The following is an 18918-nucleotide window of genomic DNA, read 5'->3' on the forward strand; positions in this document are numbered from 1 at the left end:
AGATTCCTCCTCTTCCCTCCTCTTCCCTCCTCCCCTCAGCCTCCATCATAAAATGGGTCACCCAGTCTTCGCCTCGCAATTAATTCATGTGATCTCCGACTTGAATGGAAGCAGAGAGAAGGATGTAATATGTCCAGAGGATTTTAATTGGGCTGCCTTTCACACAGATGGAGTAATGAGTGATCCGGAGGTAAAGCAGCTCTGCTATCAGTTACCCCGTGTCCCCTCAGAGCGGTATTTGCACCACAGAGGGGTATTTACACCACAGAGGGGTATCTACACGCTAATGCATGATGGATGAGAACATTGGAGGCACGTGACCGACGCTGGAGCATTCACAACTTCACAGGAGAAGAAGCAGCAGCTTTACGCTCACTTTTCTCTCCCGCTTTGCAGCCGTTTTGCTTCTGACGGGATCAAACCGAAGCATCGTCGCTGCAGCGTGGAAACGTGGCAGTTTAACATGTAGCATGTAGCTGTAAACACGGCAGCACTGACAGGAACATCACGCTCTTCTGTCAGCAGCTACACCACTTACTGATGTCAGGTTACAACAATGGCTCCTATAGATCACTGTGAACCTAAAAGCCCACATACGGGACTGAAAGGCGTCTTTTCAGAGCTAGAAGCCGTAAAAATAATCATCCTTGGGACGTCTTAAAACCTAAAATCTTCATGTTTCACCAGCATCACTCTCACCTCTGTAGCTCATATAAAAATTCACAAAAAATAAACCAAATCCCCAAACAATGTTCTGCAAAAACATAAAATTCTACATTCTTTGGGAAAAGCGTGAAGCTGTGAGAGACTCAGCTGAGACCAACAGTCCTGTCAGGAAAATTCTGCTAATTTTCAGTTGAACTGCAGGCGGTGTTTGCACAGCAGATATGAAACGAGTATGGAAGCTAATTATGAATGAAAAATAGTTAAATATATCTCATATGTAGAATCACAGGTTTTTCCAGGATTGATAACACTTTGGAGGCCTCTTGATTGTGAATAACCAAAAAAATTCAACATTAGTTTTTCTCATTTTCATGATTTATGGCAGAATAATTTTTACGTGCTGCACAGGCGACATGTTTGAGTTTACTTCTAGTCAAACTTGTTCTGTTTCCTTACAGGTGCAGGACTTTAAACTGAAGCAAAAAATGAGCCCACAGAAAACTGAGATTATAATAGAGGGGCCAGGATTTGGTCAGACAGATCCAGATAAGTCGGCTACTCGTCACAAATGCTGTTTTTCCATCACTATCCATACAATAGATTATTAATTTATGGGGTCAAACAATCAGCCTAGCTGGTCAAAGCACAAGTCCTGGTTCTGGTTTCTGGACTCACTCAGCTCCTACTCCACCTTCTAGCTTTCCTTCTTCACAAACAACAACACAGAGGCTCAGTTCCTGCAGATAACATGTAAAAGCAACCAGGCTCATGCTCCACTGGCGCTCAGCTAGTTGGTGGAAAACCGCCAAACGGTGCAAAAAGGCGACCAGTAACGCTCGGTAACGCTGCACCTACAGCTGGACAATGGAAAGAAAAAAGAACAGCAGAGGGAAAAGGAACTCCTCAGTCCACTGTTTGTTTTTTTCTACGAGGAGAAATCAATCAGAGCAGAGGTGAGACGAATGCTGTGGAGGGAGGCAGCAGGAAGAACAGGAGCTCAGAGGAGAAATGAAGTGAAGGCATTGATCTGCAGAGAGTCAAAGTCATCTGTAATCAACAACACACTCCAAGAAACAGAGCTGCACAATAACAGCAGGAGCTCAGGAGAACAGGTCCAGTATGGAAAACAGCAATAAAGTTCACTGATAATAACTCTTGGTAACAAATGTTCTGTGAAAAAAACACTGAATTAAAAAAGGCAGAAATGTGCTTTCTTTAATCTCTAATTTGTTATTTCATTAGGTTTTCTCGACTGTTAACACCACAGATTTCTGATCTCCAGGCCGTATTTACACGCTAATGGACTGAATCCATTGTGTTTGTTTGAGCGTAGGAAGGCAGATATGGACGATAGGATGGAGACTGAGAGCAAAAACAACAGCTGGGGCAGATATTAGCCACAGATGCAGCTCCACCCCTCTCAGCAAAATGCCCCTGCCCCGCCCTGCCCCGCTGACTGTTCACCCACCTGTTAGCCGGCTGATCCCAGCACAGCGTTAGGACTGTTGATTTCCTTGGTAACGTGCTCGTCCTTTCCGCCTACACACGCTAACCTCACAGCACGCTGACTTTAATCACAGCTCTCTGCTCATGAATGAAACCTTCACTCCTGATGTATCCCAGCTCTGGTTTAGAGCTTAATCGGGCTACTGGTGGCAAATCTGACAAAAAATACGACAACCTGTGAGCAGAGGAACCCAATAAAGGCCTAATCATGCATCTGCAGCCAGGAACACTGTGTAAATTAGAATTAAGGCTGTGATCAGACGTGGTTTTAACACGAAAGGACCTTTATGGTTATTTAACACTAACATTAAAAGGTGCTTAACCCTCCTGTTGTCCTCATTTACAGGCACCAAAAAATATTGTTTCCTTTCTGAAAAAAATCTGGAAATTCAACAAAAAAAAAAGATTTGGAAAATCTTCTGTAAGAAAATTCCTTTACAAATCCCCTAAAAGTTTTATTCATAAAAAAAAATCTTCAAATTTGGCAAGAAATAAAAATTTAAATAAAAACAAATATAAATTGTAAATATTTTTAAAAAATCATCAAAAAATTCCCCCAAAAATCCTAAAAATATCTAAAGTGATTACATGTACATCAGCAAAACTTCTAATATTTTCTTTAAGAACATTTGGGAAAAAGAAATCGAGATCTTTTTCCAAATGTTCTTAAAGAAACATTTTTTTAATATTTCATTTTTTTTTCCACCAAAAAATGTTCAAAAATTTCCCAAAATGTTGAAAATGTGCAAGTGTTTGCAGTGAAATTATATTTTTTTCCACATTTTTAAACTTTGAAATGGGTCCATTTGACCAGCAGGACGACACCACGGTTACATTACAAATACAAAACTTCTAAATCAGGATTGAGATAAATTAGATTAGAATAAACGAGAAAGTTCAACATTTTCTCATTTTTGGGACCACTTTGCTCAAGAATAAAAGAAAAAAAACCAACAATTTCGCAATTCCTCCATCATTCACATGGATTATAAGACATCCCACTGGTAAATCTTTACTGCAGAGACACCTCCGGAGTCAATAAGTTCACCTTTTGTCTCCAGTTTGACGTAGCTGGACTGAACTGAACTTGTTTGAAACCTGTCTGATTGTTTGTGCAGCGACGCCCCGCACACCTGAATGCAGGTAAACGTCTGTAGCAGCTCCTGAATAAACAACGTTACATAAATGTCATCGTGGTCAACGGAGGAGATGGAAAACAATCCAGAAAAACAGGACTCTGCTTGTAAAACACACGCTCTCTGCTTTAAATATCAGCTTATTGATTAGCGTCCCATGTTTCCACCACCTTTCTGACTGAGGAAGAATGTGCCTGAACTTGTTGCATCCAGCTGTGAGATTCGCTGTACAGAAAGTGTAGACGGAGAGCCTCACATCAAGTCATGACTCCAAACAGCTCCAGAAAACTGTCGGCCTCGTCGATCCGGTCCTCAACGAAGCCTCAGAACTCGTCATATTTCAGCTGTGACTGTTGGAATTCCTGCGTGGCGTCAAAGCGTTTCTGTCCTTTGAAGTCGCTAACTGACGGCTACTGCCCGTTTCCTGATCTCCCCGTTGGCTTGTTGTGTCGACGGGATCTGTGATAGAAAAATAAACTTCTTCACGGACCAGATAACGAGCCTGAGAGGCCTCGAGCTGACCGTCGAGCAATTTACTGCAGTTCACCAAAGAGGCTAAATTCAAGCGACAAACATGTAGTTTTTAAACAGCTTTTCCATCCAGAAACCTCCTCTACACGGGTGGAGAGTCATCATCTCGTCTATTCAGTCCAGCAGAAACAAAGAGCAGCGTTGAAACAAGTCCATCGACCGTCTATTATTCCAAAATCATCACGTTTTTAAACAGAAAACCCCCAAAATCTCAACTCGAAGGCTGAAAGAAAGAAGGAAGGAAAGACGGAAACAAAGAAGGAAAGAAAGAAGGAAAGAAGGAAGGAAAGAAGGAAAGAAAGAAGGAAAGAAAGAAAGAAGGAAAGAAGGAATGAAAGAAGGAAGGAAAGAAAGAAGGAAAGAAGGAAACAAAGAAGGAAAGAAAGAAGGAAAGAAGGAAAGAAAGAAGGAAAGAAAGAAGGAAAGAAGGAAGGAAAGAAGGAAAGAAAGAAGGAAAGAAAGAAAGAAGGAAAGAAGGAATGAAAGGAGGAAGGAAAGAAAGAAGGAAAGAAAGAAGGAAAGAAGGAAACAAAGAAGGAAAGAAAGAAGGAAAGAAGGAAAGAAAGAAGGAAAGAAAGAAGGAAAGAAGGAAGGAAAGAAGGAAACAAAGAAGGAAACAAAGAATGAAAGAAAGAAGGAAAGAAGGAAAGAAAGAAAGAAATGAGCTTTTCCATCCTGAAACCTCCTCTACATGGGTGGAGAGTCATCATGTCGTGTTTTCAGTCCATCGACCGTCTGTTATTCCAAAATCATCACTTCTATAAACGGAAAACCACCAACATCTCGACTCTGCCAATGAAACTTTCAACACCGGTGAAGTTCGACTTCGGTTTAACTCGGGGAAACAGAATGTTTGTGTTGGAAGCAGGTGAATCCGTCTCAGGGGTTTTAAAATATTTTTTTTGTCTTGGATAACATGTGACTGTGATGTGAGAATAAGCACCAGTGTAGCCACATTAAAACAATTAGCAGCCACGTTTCCAGCTAATCAGAGCAGCTGTAAACACTTTGGCCTTCAGCAGAGCGAATGATAAAGCTACATGCAACCAAAGCCTCCAACATATCTGCTTATAATCAACATCTAATGATAAAATCACACAACGAGCATCTGCAGAGTGGATCTACACACAGAATACATGACTGTAAAAACACAGCAGCATGCCGGCAGACGGAACAGGTTATTTTTGTAAAATGCAGTTAAACACGGTAAAATCTGATGCTTTTCTGGAGCAAAAGACAAGAATGAAAGCAGGAGAACTGAACAGAAGAAAACAAGACACTCTTCAGGAAGGGACTTTACAATGATGCCACAAGATAGTTAAACTTACATGTTTTCTTATTTGTATCCTGAGTTACAGAATGTTTCTTTGGCTCTAAACTATATTGTTAATCAGTCCAAATGCTGTTTATTATATTCTAGAAGACAAATCATGACTAAAACAAGCAGGTAGAACCTTGGAAGATTCAGACTTCCAAGGTTTATTTAGAAAAAAAAAATCTGATTTTCTTTCAAAAATAAGGACATTTCTAAGTGACCCCAAACTTTAAAGTTCCCATGTAAACTAACTGCATAAGTTTTACTCATACATCCGAGATTGTGCATTCGTGGTGTGTTAGATAATAAAGCCAGCTGGAGATTTTTATGATCATAAATGACTGAATATGTGTTTGATTATTATTATTATATTATTAAATTGCAGTAAAAATAAAAAATACAGTAAAAATATAGTAAAATTACAGTGAAAACATAGTAAAAAATACCAAGAATACAGTGAAATTTCAAAATGACAACAAAAACACAGCAAAAATATAGTCAAAATATAGTAAAAATACAGTAAAAATATAGTAAAAATACAGTAAAAATACAATGGAATATATTAAAATGACAGCAAAAATATAGTAAAAATACAGTAAAAATATAGTTAAAATACAGTAAAAATATAGTAAAAATACAGTAAAAATACAGTATAAATATAGTAAATACAGTAAAAATATAGTAAAAACACAGTAAAAATATAGTGAAAATACTGTAAAAACATAGCAAAATACTGTAAAAATGTAGTAAGACATATTAAAAATATAGTAAAAAAAAATCTGTAAAAGATCTCATAAAAATATAGTAAAAATACAGTAAAAAAATAGGAAAAATATATTAAAAATATAGGAATAATATAGGAAAAATTTAGTCAAATACAATAAAAATACACTAAAAATTTTATGTTTTAGTGGATGACTCCAGTCCATTCAAAAGTCTGATTTCATCCAGATAATTCCATGTTTTCCATAAAAACTCCCACTTTTATCCATGTGCTAACATAACTGAACAAGGGTTTTCTAATCATCAATGAGCCTTTCAGCACCATTAGCTAACACAATGTAGCATTAGAACACAGGAGTGATGGTTGCTGGAAATGTTCCTCTGTACCCCTATGGAGATATTCCATTAAAAATCAGCTGTTTACAGCTACAACAGTCATTTACCACATTAACTATGTCTACACTGGATTTATCATTCATTTAATGCTATCTTCATTGGAAAAAACTTGCTTTTCTTTCAACAATAAGGACATGTCTAAGTTTCGTTATTGTGTTCTAGACTCCCACAGAAGAAGATCTGTTTGTACCTCACAGATAAACTCTTTAATCCTGGAGGTGAACACATGTATGGAGCTGTGTAGAATTCTGCTGTATAAAAGGTGGTGAAAAGCGAATACTGTACATCATCGCCGTGACGCCCTGTTGACACATGCAGACTGAAGGTGGGAGGCTCGGTCCTGTTGATGACAAATTTAAAGACTCGGCTCGATACCACACAAACTGGAGCTGGAATTAAAGCTCAGAGGCTGTTTCTGTGGTGCTGGGCTGCTCTTAATGCTCTTAACATTCGGTTTTATTTTATGTTAGCTGCTGGTTATGATCCTGTCGCCTGTATTTCTGCATGTGTCTGCATGGCTTCCCTCTGGTGTTTCTTCTCACAGTCCAAAGACATACATTGCAAGTTAATTAATAATATTATTTTCTGACTTTCTGCTTTGTAACTCAAATAAATTACATGAAATACTATAAAGAAAAAGCTCAAAATTAGTTCTTATCATGTCCAAAATATTAAAAAAAACTGTAAGGTTTTGACCATAATATTTCTATTAGATTCATAAGACATGTATTATAGTCAGGAAAAGGATCATTTTATATCATTTTTGTAGTGTTTAAGCCCTAATATGTACATTACTGTGGTATAATCACACTTAAAATAACACTAGAGCATGCTAACTGCACTGTTTTGTCTTGCTAGGCTACTTTTAAGACTCTTCTTATTGCAGTTGGTGTCTTCCATAAAAATGATTTCAGTATTTGATCCTGTTTATGCTGCACGTTTACAATCTAATTTATTTATAAATTCATTATTCATCTAATTTGATATTTGCAACTTTCCTGTTGAAAGATGCCATACAAATAACATTATTCTTAATATATAACAGCTGTTTGTTTTAAATGTGCTGCATGAATAAACCTGATTTGATCAACAGAAGGAAAGCGGAAGCTGAGAGAAACACGGTTCACAAACACCGACCCATTTGCTTCATGACCTACATGTTCCTCTGTCAGTCCAGAATGAAAACACTTCCTCCTGCGCTGCTGGGGTTTTTTTATTTTTAATTTTTTTATTTCCCGGAAGCTCTGCTCAGGAGGAAGTGGGCTGCCAACAATGACATCATCATCCTGCACCAGCAGGGAGGACCGCATCCGTCCAATATCTGCACTGCATCTCCCCCTCACAGCATCACCCTCTCTCTCTCTCTGCATCCCAAAACTGTGAATGTGGCGTCCTTTCAGTTTGGATTGAATGCTCTGACACACACACACACACACACACACAGACTACTAACTAACTCATACCGAGCAAAGCCCTCCTGGCAAAAGCACAGTAAATAAATAGGCCTCTAACCTCTCATGCCTCACACAAACACACACACACACAGAGTGTGTGTTGTGGCCTCTCTTTGTGCATGAGTGCTCCTGTTTGCTGGAGGACAACTGGCTTGTTTATGTGCATGCATCAGTGACACATACACACACACACACACACACACACACAGAGGGTCTCATTGTTGGTGCATTTGTGTGTGTGTGTGTATATATATATATATATATATATATATGTGTGTGTGTGTGTGTGTGTGTGTGTGTGTGTGTGTGTGTGTGTGTGCGCGACTATGTGTGTGTTTATGAGAGAGAGATTACAGGGCTATTCACTGTGCTGTGCTGGCAGGTATTCAGTGTGTGTGTGTGTGTGTGTGTGTGTGTGTGTGTGTGTGTGTGTGTGTGTGTGTGTGTGTGTGTGTGTGTGTGTGTGTGCATTTGCCTTTGGCTGAAGTGGCGAGTTAGAGAAGAGCATGAGGAAGAGGGGGGAGGAGGGCGAGTGAGGTAGAGAAACACAGAGGAAAAGATAGGGAGAGAGAGAGAGAGAGACACTGGTTTATAAAGGTGGAGGAGGAAGAGGAGGAGGAGGAGGAGGAGCAGCGAATGGGGGAGGGGAGGGGAGGGGAGGGGTCGCACGGTTCTTTTCGGCACTCCCGCCAGAGCCGCGGTTGCCATGGTGACGGGAGCGAGCGGAAGCAGAGCCTCCCTCGACATATCCTATGAGGGCTGAGAGAGAGAGAGAGAGAGTTTGAAAGAGAAAGTAGAAGAAGAAGAAGAAACAACGGCGGGAAATGAAAGAGCGACGAGACGAGATGAAAGTTGACGAGCTTTCTGACGACCTTTGACCTTCTGACCTCGTCTCGGCACGCTCACCAGCACTAGTTACCTCGTAAGGATTGTTTAATCATCTCCCGGTCTTCCTCTTTTGTCCCGGCCTGTCTTTTGTCTCCTCGTCTCTTGCCAAATTACAACAATTCTGCTCTTAAACAAGGCTGCAAAGTTCCAGAAACATCTTTATAACAGCAACTAGGGCTTTTATCCGTTCCGTAAAGGCCTCTACACATTGTGCGTTTTTAACAATCTTGTAAGTTCACAACTTGCTCCACTGTACGACATGAATCGAATGATCTAACGTGAAGTTTGCTCTGTGCAGATTGAACGATGAAAATGCAGCTGAATCTCAGCCTACGATGAGTCGACTTGAATGAAAGAATAAAATGTCATCAGCGTGCGCCGTCCATCCATGGAAAATAAACAACCAAAGCACAAATGGAGCTCCTACAATCACAGGAAAACTAGCCAAACATGAGTCCTACAATCACAGGGAAACTAGCCAGATATGAAACCTACAATCACAGGGAAACTAGCCAAACATGAGCCCTACAATCACAGGGAAACTAGCCAAACATGAGTCCTACAATCACAGGGAAACTAGCCAAACATGAGCCCTACAATCACAGGGAAACTAGCCAAACATGAGTCCTACAATCACAGGGAAACTAGCCAAACATGAAACCTACAATCACAGGGAAACTAGCCAAACATGAGCCCTACAATCACAGGGAAACTAGCCAGATATGAACCCTACAATCACAGGGAAACTAGCCAAACATGAGCCCTACAATCACAGGGAAACTAGCCAAACATGAAACCTACAATCACAGGGAAACTAGCCAAACATGAGCCCTACAATCACAGGGAAACTAGCCAGATATGAACCCTACAATCACAGGGAAACTAGCCAAACATGAGTCCTACAATCACAGGGAAACTAGCCAAACATGAGTCCTACAATCACAGGGAAACTAGCCAAACATGAACCCTACAATCACAGGGAAACTAGCCAAACATGAGCCCTACAATCACAGGGAAACTAGCCAAACATGAGTCCCACAATCACAGGGAAACTAGCCAAACATGAGCCCTACAATCACAGGGAAACTAGCCAAACATGAACCCTACAATCACAGGGAAACTAGCCAAACATGAGCCCTACAATCACAGGGAAACTAGCCAAACATGAGCCCTACAATCACAGGGAAACTAGCCAAACATGAGCCCTACAATCACAGGGAAACTAGCCAAACATGAACCCTACAATCACAGGGAAACTAACCAGACATGAACCCTACAATCACAGGGAAACTAGCCAAACATGAGCCCTACAATCACAGGGAAACTAGCCAAACATGAGCCCTACAATCACAGGGAAACTAGCCACACATGAACCCTACAATCACAGGGAAACTAGCCACACATGAACCCTACAATCACAGGGAAACTAGCCAGGCATGAGCCCTACAATCACAGGGAAACTAGCCAAACATGAGCCCTACAATCACAGGGAAACTAGCCAAACATGAGCCCTACAATCACAGGGAAACTAGCCAAACATGAGCCCTACAATCACAGGGAAACTAGCCAAACATGAACCCTACAATCACAGGGAAACTAGCCAGGCATGAGCCCTACAATCACAGGGAAACTAGCCACACATGAGCCCTACAATCACAGGGAAACTAGCCAAACATGAGCCCTACAATCACAGGGAAACTAGCCAGACATGAACCCTACAATCACAGGGAAACTAGCCAAACATGAATGGAGATGTAGGATGCAGGTATGTGTTTTCAAAACCCACTTTGCTGCAGGAAACAACAGCAACTACCGCTAAGCTACCATGCTAACAATTTCAAGTTTTGAGGATTTGGATCATGTAGTCATTGGATTTTTTCAGCAAATCATCCATTTCAATGACAGTGCTTAGGGGTTGACTGATTATTAGCCTGGCCGATTAACATAGATGATATCTGTCAGTGTTCCAATCATTGGTATCTGTATTTTTATGACCAATTATTGAGGAACTGAATGCTCTACTGCAGGTCTGATGCAGCCTCCTCTCTGTCTGTCACTACTTTGTGGTCTCAGAAATGTCTCTAAAGCAGAAACTGCAAAAACTGAAAAAGAAACCAGGAAATTATCTTCTCTCACAGTGGCTAAGGCTATGCTAACAGCTAGCTGCTAAGTCAGAAGGTAGCACAGATTAACCTGAAACAGATCATGGAAGACAATAGCTAAGGATGCTTTAAGATCTGGACCTTAACATCTACAGACAGAAGAAGCAGAAAATCCAGAAAAATTCTAGAGATTCTTTAGTTTGATGCTGAAATATTCAGGCTGGACAAATAAAGCTCCTTTTAGACGTGGGATTAGGAACATTACTGGCTTCACAAATAACAGCGTTTAGTCATTCAGGTATCGGTCACCTTTAATGTTCCTCAGGACTTCATTCAGTCTACAGCAGCAGTGACTCATTCTGACTTATTATTACGGATTATAAATCAGAATTAAGCCCAGGATGCAGCGGCGGTGCCACTTCAAATCAATGACAAGCGGAATAAATTGGCTAATCTGCCTTACTGTTTAAACAAATCTTTGGTCCAACTCCAGTTTAAGCGTGAAATGTGTTCAGCTTCACTTTTCTCCAACGTTTTACAGAACAAATATCAAACGAGAGAAAAATCTACAGATTAACCGATTGACCTAAACAAAAATAACCGTTAGTTGTAGCTCAGTTGAGGACTTTATTTAAAGTTTAGGCCACACAACTGCATTCCAAGCGATGGAACAATGAGACGGCATTCACCATAAATCCTGATCATCTGGATGTTTGTCTTTACATATTTTCTGTAGTGCTCTGTAACACTAGCTTCCATCGAGAAGCAAAGAAATATCAAGATCTGGACAAAAGACTATTGTTCTGTACGACCACCACATTCATCGGTCTCAGAGAGGAGAGAACATGCAGTCGATGGACCATTATGTTTCAGATTCCAGGTTTACACCGGGGCCGACATCTCTTTCTGCTGAATTATGCAGTGTTCCTTCACTTTAGGACGTGTTTTAGTGTTATTTTTTGAATATTCTTCACAACAAACATCAATTAAAGAATCCAGATTGTGGAAAACAACCATCCTTCCAACATTATTGTTTGGTTTTGAGTCCTGCAAATGAGTGAGAATAAAAGCGACAACGGCACTAGGCATCATAATTTGAGTTTTAGGCGAGACATGGAGCATTCTGGGGAACATTTTAAGCTCTCAGCGGAGAGAATACCAGGAGGATCTGCTTCCTGGAGACTTTATCTTAGGTCAGGAAACTCCACTCCCCTCTGTTGGAGACAGCCGCAGAGGTGTGGTCAACACACACACACACACACACACACACACACTCTGCTTAATGATGCCTTACGCAATACTACTCCACCCAGCCCCCACCCTCCATTAACCCAAACCACACCATGCCACAACACAACACACACATATACAACCCATAGGGCTCTACCAGACCCTCCCCCATCCTCTGTACCCTCACAGCCTCATGTGGACATAATTCGGCTTATTCTCTAAAACCCAACATAGTTTTATTTGTTAAAATCAGGCATTTCGAAAAATTTTTTACAGCCAACACGCCCAGTACTTTAGCTTGATCTTGTGCTTTCTCTACATGACCTCACAGTCCGTTCTTGTGTTCAACCAAACAGATGTACGACCGAGGCTACTGATAATAAATAACTGCATCATGTCCTTTTAAAGAGTTTAAAGAGTCATAATGCTGGTTTTATTTACACTGGCAATGTCCTGAAGAAAAAGTGCCGTAATTTAACTGAGTATTCGCCAGTTTTTGGACAAATGATGATATATAAAGTTTTGTGTTTGTAAATGGAAAGTTAATGAATGTTTCAGTCTTTTTCTGTGCAAGACGAGCTAAAATCTAAGTTGAGAGTCGGCACATAATTGTGGTTTTATTGTCTGTGCACATGCAAATTTCAAGTACAAGAAGCCCAAGTACTGAACCTTGGGGAACTCCATGGCTCATATTTAAATGCTTCGATGCATAGAGTGAAAACAAAGTTGTTTCTGTCTTAGAGAAACAAATGCACAACTGTAAGAGATGTTAGGTTGCTTTTCCTGGAGTTTACATTTTACAATTGTTATAACTGGAGAACAAAAAACAGACCAAGCTTGTGGTGTGTCAGTAGTCATTCTGCCTTCATAGAAACTGGCTTTTTAGTGTAACTGGTAGAAACCGGTGTTGAGAATAGATTTTGAAACTGCTCAGAAAAGCACATTGTGCCGTCTTCTGTAGAGAAAGTCTGCTGTAAAAGTTGAGCAAGCAAGTTTGACCTTTGGAGTGATTCTTGGCAGGTTTTCCTTTAACGAGACGAGCCTCGAGGTCAGCACAAAATTAAAACAACAGAGGGGCAACAGCTGATACATCAGTGGACATGTGTGTTAAAAGAAGAGCTGAGATTCTCTGTAGAACCAGCAAAATGCTAAGATAATGTTTAAAAACTGGACTCCATTCTTCCTTGTTTAAGTTGCTGACTACTGCAGTGAATGGAAATCCCATCAAAATCTAAGCTTCGTACAAAACTAGTTGTCTCATCACAGACGTTGTTCGATCATCCATCAGCTCTAATGAATCACAGCAAGGGAAGTTTGTGTAAAGGTGAAACTGAAAGTTCATTTCACTGTTAAAAACTCTTCATATTACTTCTCTTTTTTCATCACTTTTGACAGCTCTGCGCATACATTCACGCCTCAGAGGGTAAAACCAACAAACACGTGCCTAGAATCAGTCCGAAACCAAACTTTCATTCAAATAAAGACAAACTCTACCACATTTAATTGCAGTGTAACCCAACCAGAAGCCCTGCTGACATGTTCAGTAAACACCCAGCTCCATTTTGTCATTTTCTCTTAGCAGCTCACTATGTTGAACCTATTTGTCAGACCTCGTATCTAAACAAAACTAACACGACCCGACCACACGACCTCAGAGCTCCATTTCTGCATGACGCTGCTAAATTCTGACTTAAAATCACTTTCTTTGCAGTTTGTAGCAGTTGGATTTCTCTCCAAGTCAAAGACGTGAGAATCAGCTGAGAAAGAAAAACAGCAGGTTTCCTGCCCTGCATGCCACTTTCCTCTTCCATTTATCTCCTATCTCTGGTCCAAACGCACCACTCCCTGCTAACAGAGCCCGCCCTGCCGATCCCACATTCTCACATACCATCACAAATGCAAATCCAAGCTCCATGTTACGGATAAATATGGATTGGAGGATTCTGAAGATTGTAAGTCGTGCTCGGCACATCAAGGTTCCACTTCAATCAGGGGACATTAATCGTTCCCTGACACTGTGTGGGTCCGGCTAAGCCTCTGTGGACTTACAAAAATGACCATGTCACTCAGTTTGACAGGTAGCCGACAAACCACAGAATGAAAGGAACCCCCTCTGGAAGCTTTTTAAAAATCTTTTTTGGTGTTAGATCTGATGGAAGAGTAAAGTGCGCTCCTGTCACTGCTGCAGGTGGAATGAAAACTTAAAATCTTCATTACTGCTGCATCTAAAAGGAGAAAATGTGGAGTACGTGAGCTAGAATATTCCTAATTCTTACCCCCAAAGCCTTCACAATAAATTTCAGTTGGATCTGTGCATGTAAGGGCTGGTTTCTCTGCAGCCAGAGTAGATAGAGGTGATGGATGGCCAGAGAGGCAAATACACCTCAAATATGTCCCTAAAATAGCTCTAGACATGCTTGAATACGTTAATAATTGAATATTTATGGGGCATATAGGACAATATGATGATTCACATGTAAAGTAGTACTTTTAGGCGACGCAGTGCACAAATCTCCTAAAACGTGAACCAACTTTTTTGACCGACATAAAGAAATCTTTCTCCTTGTTTCTCTCAAAGGCCGGTTAGCATCATTAGCTTGCCAACTGAAAACCAAAGGACACACCTTTAGTGTCGGTCTGCATGATTTCAAAGAAAAAAAACAGCCAATGCAAAACAGAGAAGGACAAAATGGATGTGCAGGTATGCGCCTCCATCCTCCTGCATCTCCTTCATACTTCACCCCGTCACCCATGACAACACCTTCCCCTCCTCGCTGCTGCAGTAATGGCCGCCATAGCGGGCCAGTGACACCGACAAGCCTTCACCTTATCATTACGGCGCACGCCCTTCATTGAATCTCCTCCTCCTGTCCCTGATTATAACAGGGTGCATGGACCTGGTTATCAACTGTACACTAAAGCTGGAACTGCTGAAGGTGCAGCAACCTGTGAGCTCAGCACAAACACTCCTATGTCTTTATTAGCCGGTGATTATATTTAATTAGCATACATGAGCCCAGCCACCGATAATCATTGTGTCCATAATGAGGACGGGAAACTAACTACTCTGCAGAAAGGCTAATAACAGCAGTTTGTAAATGTTTAGAAGAACAACAGGTTGTCAAAACAGTTTCTTCACAAATTTGTGACTTTGATCTCTAAATTTGATCTCTATTCTGTTATTTGCTCGTAACTCTGAGTTTTTTCTGTAAATGTACCTCTTTATTTCAGTGAATATGTGAATGTTACCGCTCTGGTCTGTAATGTCTCTGAAACATTATCAAGAAACCGTAATTTCAGCTTCTCTGATTCTTCTCAGTCTAATTTTAGAAGCCTAAAGCGACAAAGCTTTATCATAGTTCAAAAGAAAAGAAGCAACAAAGCAGAAAATCCAAATAAAAAAAGTCAGAATTTGCATTAAGATTTCCTTTGTGAGTGACTGAACTGAACTGTGTAATATAAATATAAATATTTGACATGACTTATGATGAACGCAACACAAGACAATTAAAGCAGCTCTAAAAATGTCAAATAATCAGGCTAAAATATCAACTTCTGCTTAAAACAGACTGATTTTACGTCCTCCTAATCCATGATTTAATGGTTTGGACTACAAGTTTTATCATGTTTCAGGACTCAGCTCTCAGCGATCGATATTATATCAATTAAACCGTGTAACTATGCAGCTCGACGTGATTCTTCACTAGATGCCAAAGGCTTCAAGTCTGACAGAATATTTCTGGGAAAATGATTATTTAAACCCACTGAGAAAAAAATCCTATGGAAAAGAAGTGGATGAGGGATGCGGGTGCTCCTCCTCTGAAGAGAAACTCCCTGGAGTAAATCATCAGGAAAAGAGATGAGGCTGGTGTAATTTATTAGCGAGCGGTCAGACCAAAATATTTTGATCCTGGGAAATAAAGCCACGGGGGAATTCAGACCATGTGCAGCAGTTTGGACCCTCGAGGAGCTTTTCCCCGTTAAAACTGATTCGTACGATCGTTGTCAGGTAACACGCGACCTCTGACCTCCTCGCTGTTCGTTTCACGGGACTCGTTCTGCCGACGCACCGCCTGGAAGCCGCTCAGGATTAAAGCAAACATACAAAAGGTAAGTTTTTGCTGCTAGAAACACAAAACGTCGACACGTTTTACCACGTGAAGAAGCTCTTTGTGGAGCGTATTGAGTGACTTTCTTTTCAGTTCCTCCAGCTCGCCTACTTTCCTGGCATCATGTCAACAAAGCAGCATCAAGATCTTTACGTAGCCGGGGAAAACTGTTTTTGTTTTTCACAGAGTTCATTTATTCAACTTTCAGCTGCAGGAGGTTTAAGGCTTTGGTAAAAACAAAATCTCATTCACTTTCAAAGTAAAATTATTGGAAAACCGACCTGGAAACTAGCTGTAAATGTTCCACACCATCAGCTAAATTAATGATTTAGCCATTTATCAATCAAATAAAGTAAATTATTTGGTTTTAGCTTCATGAAACTGTGCATTTGCCAATTTTCTGTCTTAACTAACTAAGCCACAAGACACCATCCAGACCTCTGTCAGCGTTTTCAGACATTTTTCACCAAACTACTGATTAGTTACTCGAAAAAAGACCTTAGAAAGGAGTTAAAAACTTTTCTTTTTAAATCAAAAGCTCCAAGTTAGTTAGTTTTGGCCTTGGAAAACAGATTTCAGCTCCCAATTCTGGTTTATTTGGGACATGCAGAAGAGAAAGACCTCAAAGAAGCAGAAGAGTTGGATAATCGAAACTACAGCTAAACCCTCCAAACTTCATCCTGCTCTTCCTCATAAAAACATCATCAGCTCGGATCAGTCCATCCCTTCTTTGTCCTCATCCATCTCTCCAGTCACTCTCTCCATCAATTTGCCTCCTTCGCTTCCTCCACTCCGTCTATTTATCATCCTTCTCTCTGCGCTCCACCCACCAACCACTACCCAGGATTTCCATCACGCTCCGTCCTTCTCCGTCCATCAGAACCTCCACATCCCACGTCTCAGCTGATGGGAAACTCCCAGCTTCTAATACGGTTTTAGAAGATTAAACCCCGGCTAATTCTGATGGAAGAGGAAGAATGACTGATGCAGCGTCACGGCCGTGTCAGTGAGATGAACTACCACCATCTAACAAGGCGCTTTGGGCAGACGAGGAAAGTTTAAAAACAGGTTAAAGTTGGTGTCCGTCAAAAGAAAAACCCAATGCTACAAAAAGACTACTTCAATTTTCAAACATTTCAATAATTTGGTGCATATTGGAGATGTTTAAAGTCAAAAAGTCAGAAATTGTTGTATGTGTTTGTACCGTTTGACACAATTTCTGTTACATTTAGCAAACAGAAGATTTGTGAAAGAACTGGTTCACTTTAAGTGTTTGGTGGTTTAAACTATAACTGATGATGAGAACACAAGTTTGTCCTCTAAAAACACTGTTTGAAAATTAAAACCTCCATCCCAATATGAGTTTTAACACCGTTTAGTGAAACAGTATCTGTCCATACCAACACATCTAAAAACCACATGACCATTCACACACACTGAGCATGTGCGTGCTGGTGTAAACAGGAAGTAGAAGTTCGGTTACTTGGATTTATGCAGGAAGAAAATGAATGAGAGAAATAGTTCTTTGCTTGGACCAACAATGGGGTGAAACTGCTATTAAAAGCAACACAGTGACATCATGGCAGCAGAAAGGATAAAGTGGGAGTCTTCTTTGACTGATAACACCCAATAACTCCACCAAACTTCTGTCTGTCCAGATGAAAACACAATCCTGAAGTTTCCAAATCTAAATGTGGTCAGCAGCCTGTCAAACAGGAACTGACTTTTCATAACATCCTGCTCACATTAGCAAAGACCTGCTCGTTCCTAGAAAGCACAGTTTGCTGCTGAACTGTAGAACAACACCAGACACGTGTCGACACCGAAAACTGAGCATTGTTGTGCCAGAGAAGAAAGTCTCTAAGAATCTGCACTGAACTAAACCATACAACCAGAATATAGGTGATCCTTTATCCTAAGGAGTTAAATTTAGCATTCAGTGATCCACATGACATTTGCTGAGTTGTTCAGCTGGTGACAAATTGTTGACCACTGAGTTAATCCACACCCTCCTCAGGTGTGGCTCTGAAGGACAATGATCAGATAGCGTGGGCAGACCACAGACACTCCTTAGAGCCGCGACTATAAAAGGACGCCTTCAAATGCAGCTTCATTCAAACGACACGACGACAAGTTACAGACGAGAAGCGGCCGTTGGCTTGTTGTCGGTTGGTAGTCAAGACGCCTGAACATCCACAACTCCACCGTTTGTCATCAGACAGCTCTGGATGTCTCCAAACAGCATCCTGTCCTCTAAAATATCTGCCAAACCCCTCAGGAAGAGTTGGACAATGTTCCACATGTAGCACCAACAGCCTCATTAACGGCACGACTTGCAGATATCACTTGGAGACATCGTAGAGATGCCATGTGTCTGAATGACAAATATTTACTCCCTTATGCTAAAAACAATGGACAGAACTCATTAAAATACCGCTTGCTGTGTGTATATCTTTGCTAGAAACCTGTGACCTTTCTTTCTTGCTAAAGTCTAACAGTTAAAGAAAAGAGCGAACTCCCACAACTGCTCTTTTTAAGGTGATTACTGTCAGAAATTAGTCAAAAAAGGAAATATTATAGTGGAAAAGACTAGAGAGACATGATCAGTACAGTTGTGTTTTAAAACTGAACTTCCTTCATCAGATTTCATCACCGCAGAACCTGAGACAACATGTTTCACCGACACAGATCCTGTTAAAACACATTTACGGTGACTACACACAAAAAATTCTAATTAATTTCAGCTTGGATCATATTTCTATCAAACATCAGATAATGAGGATCTAAATCACCTTCTCTGGAGGTCAAACTGAAAATGAGAGAACAGCTACAGCCGACGGTCAAAGTTGAAACAGGAGGACG

At 40.7% G+C, this 18918-nt stretch overlaps 1 protein-coding gene across 1 annotated transcript in view; it reads right to left on the bottom strand.

The window, feature by feature from the left end:
- The window catches only part of klf8 (Kruppel-like factor 8), an 86630-nt gene that overhangs the window by 18216 nt on the left and 49496 nt on the right, over window positions 1–18918 (bottom strand).

The sequence above is a fragment of the Acanthochromis polyacanthus genome, chromosome 17 (genome assembly GCF_021347895.1).
Source record: "Acanthochromis polyacanthus isolate Apoly-LR-REF ecotype Palm Island chromosome 17, KAUST_Apoly_ChrSc, whole genome shotgun sequence".
In the NCBI taxonomy this organism is placed as follows: Eukaryota; Metazoa; Chordata; class Actinopteri; family Pomacentridae; genus Acanthochromis; species Acanthochromis polyacanthus.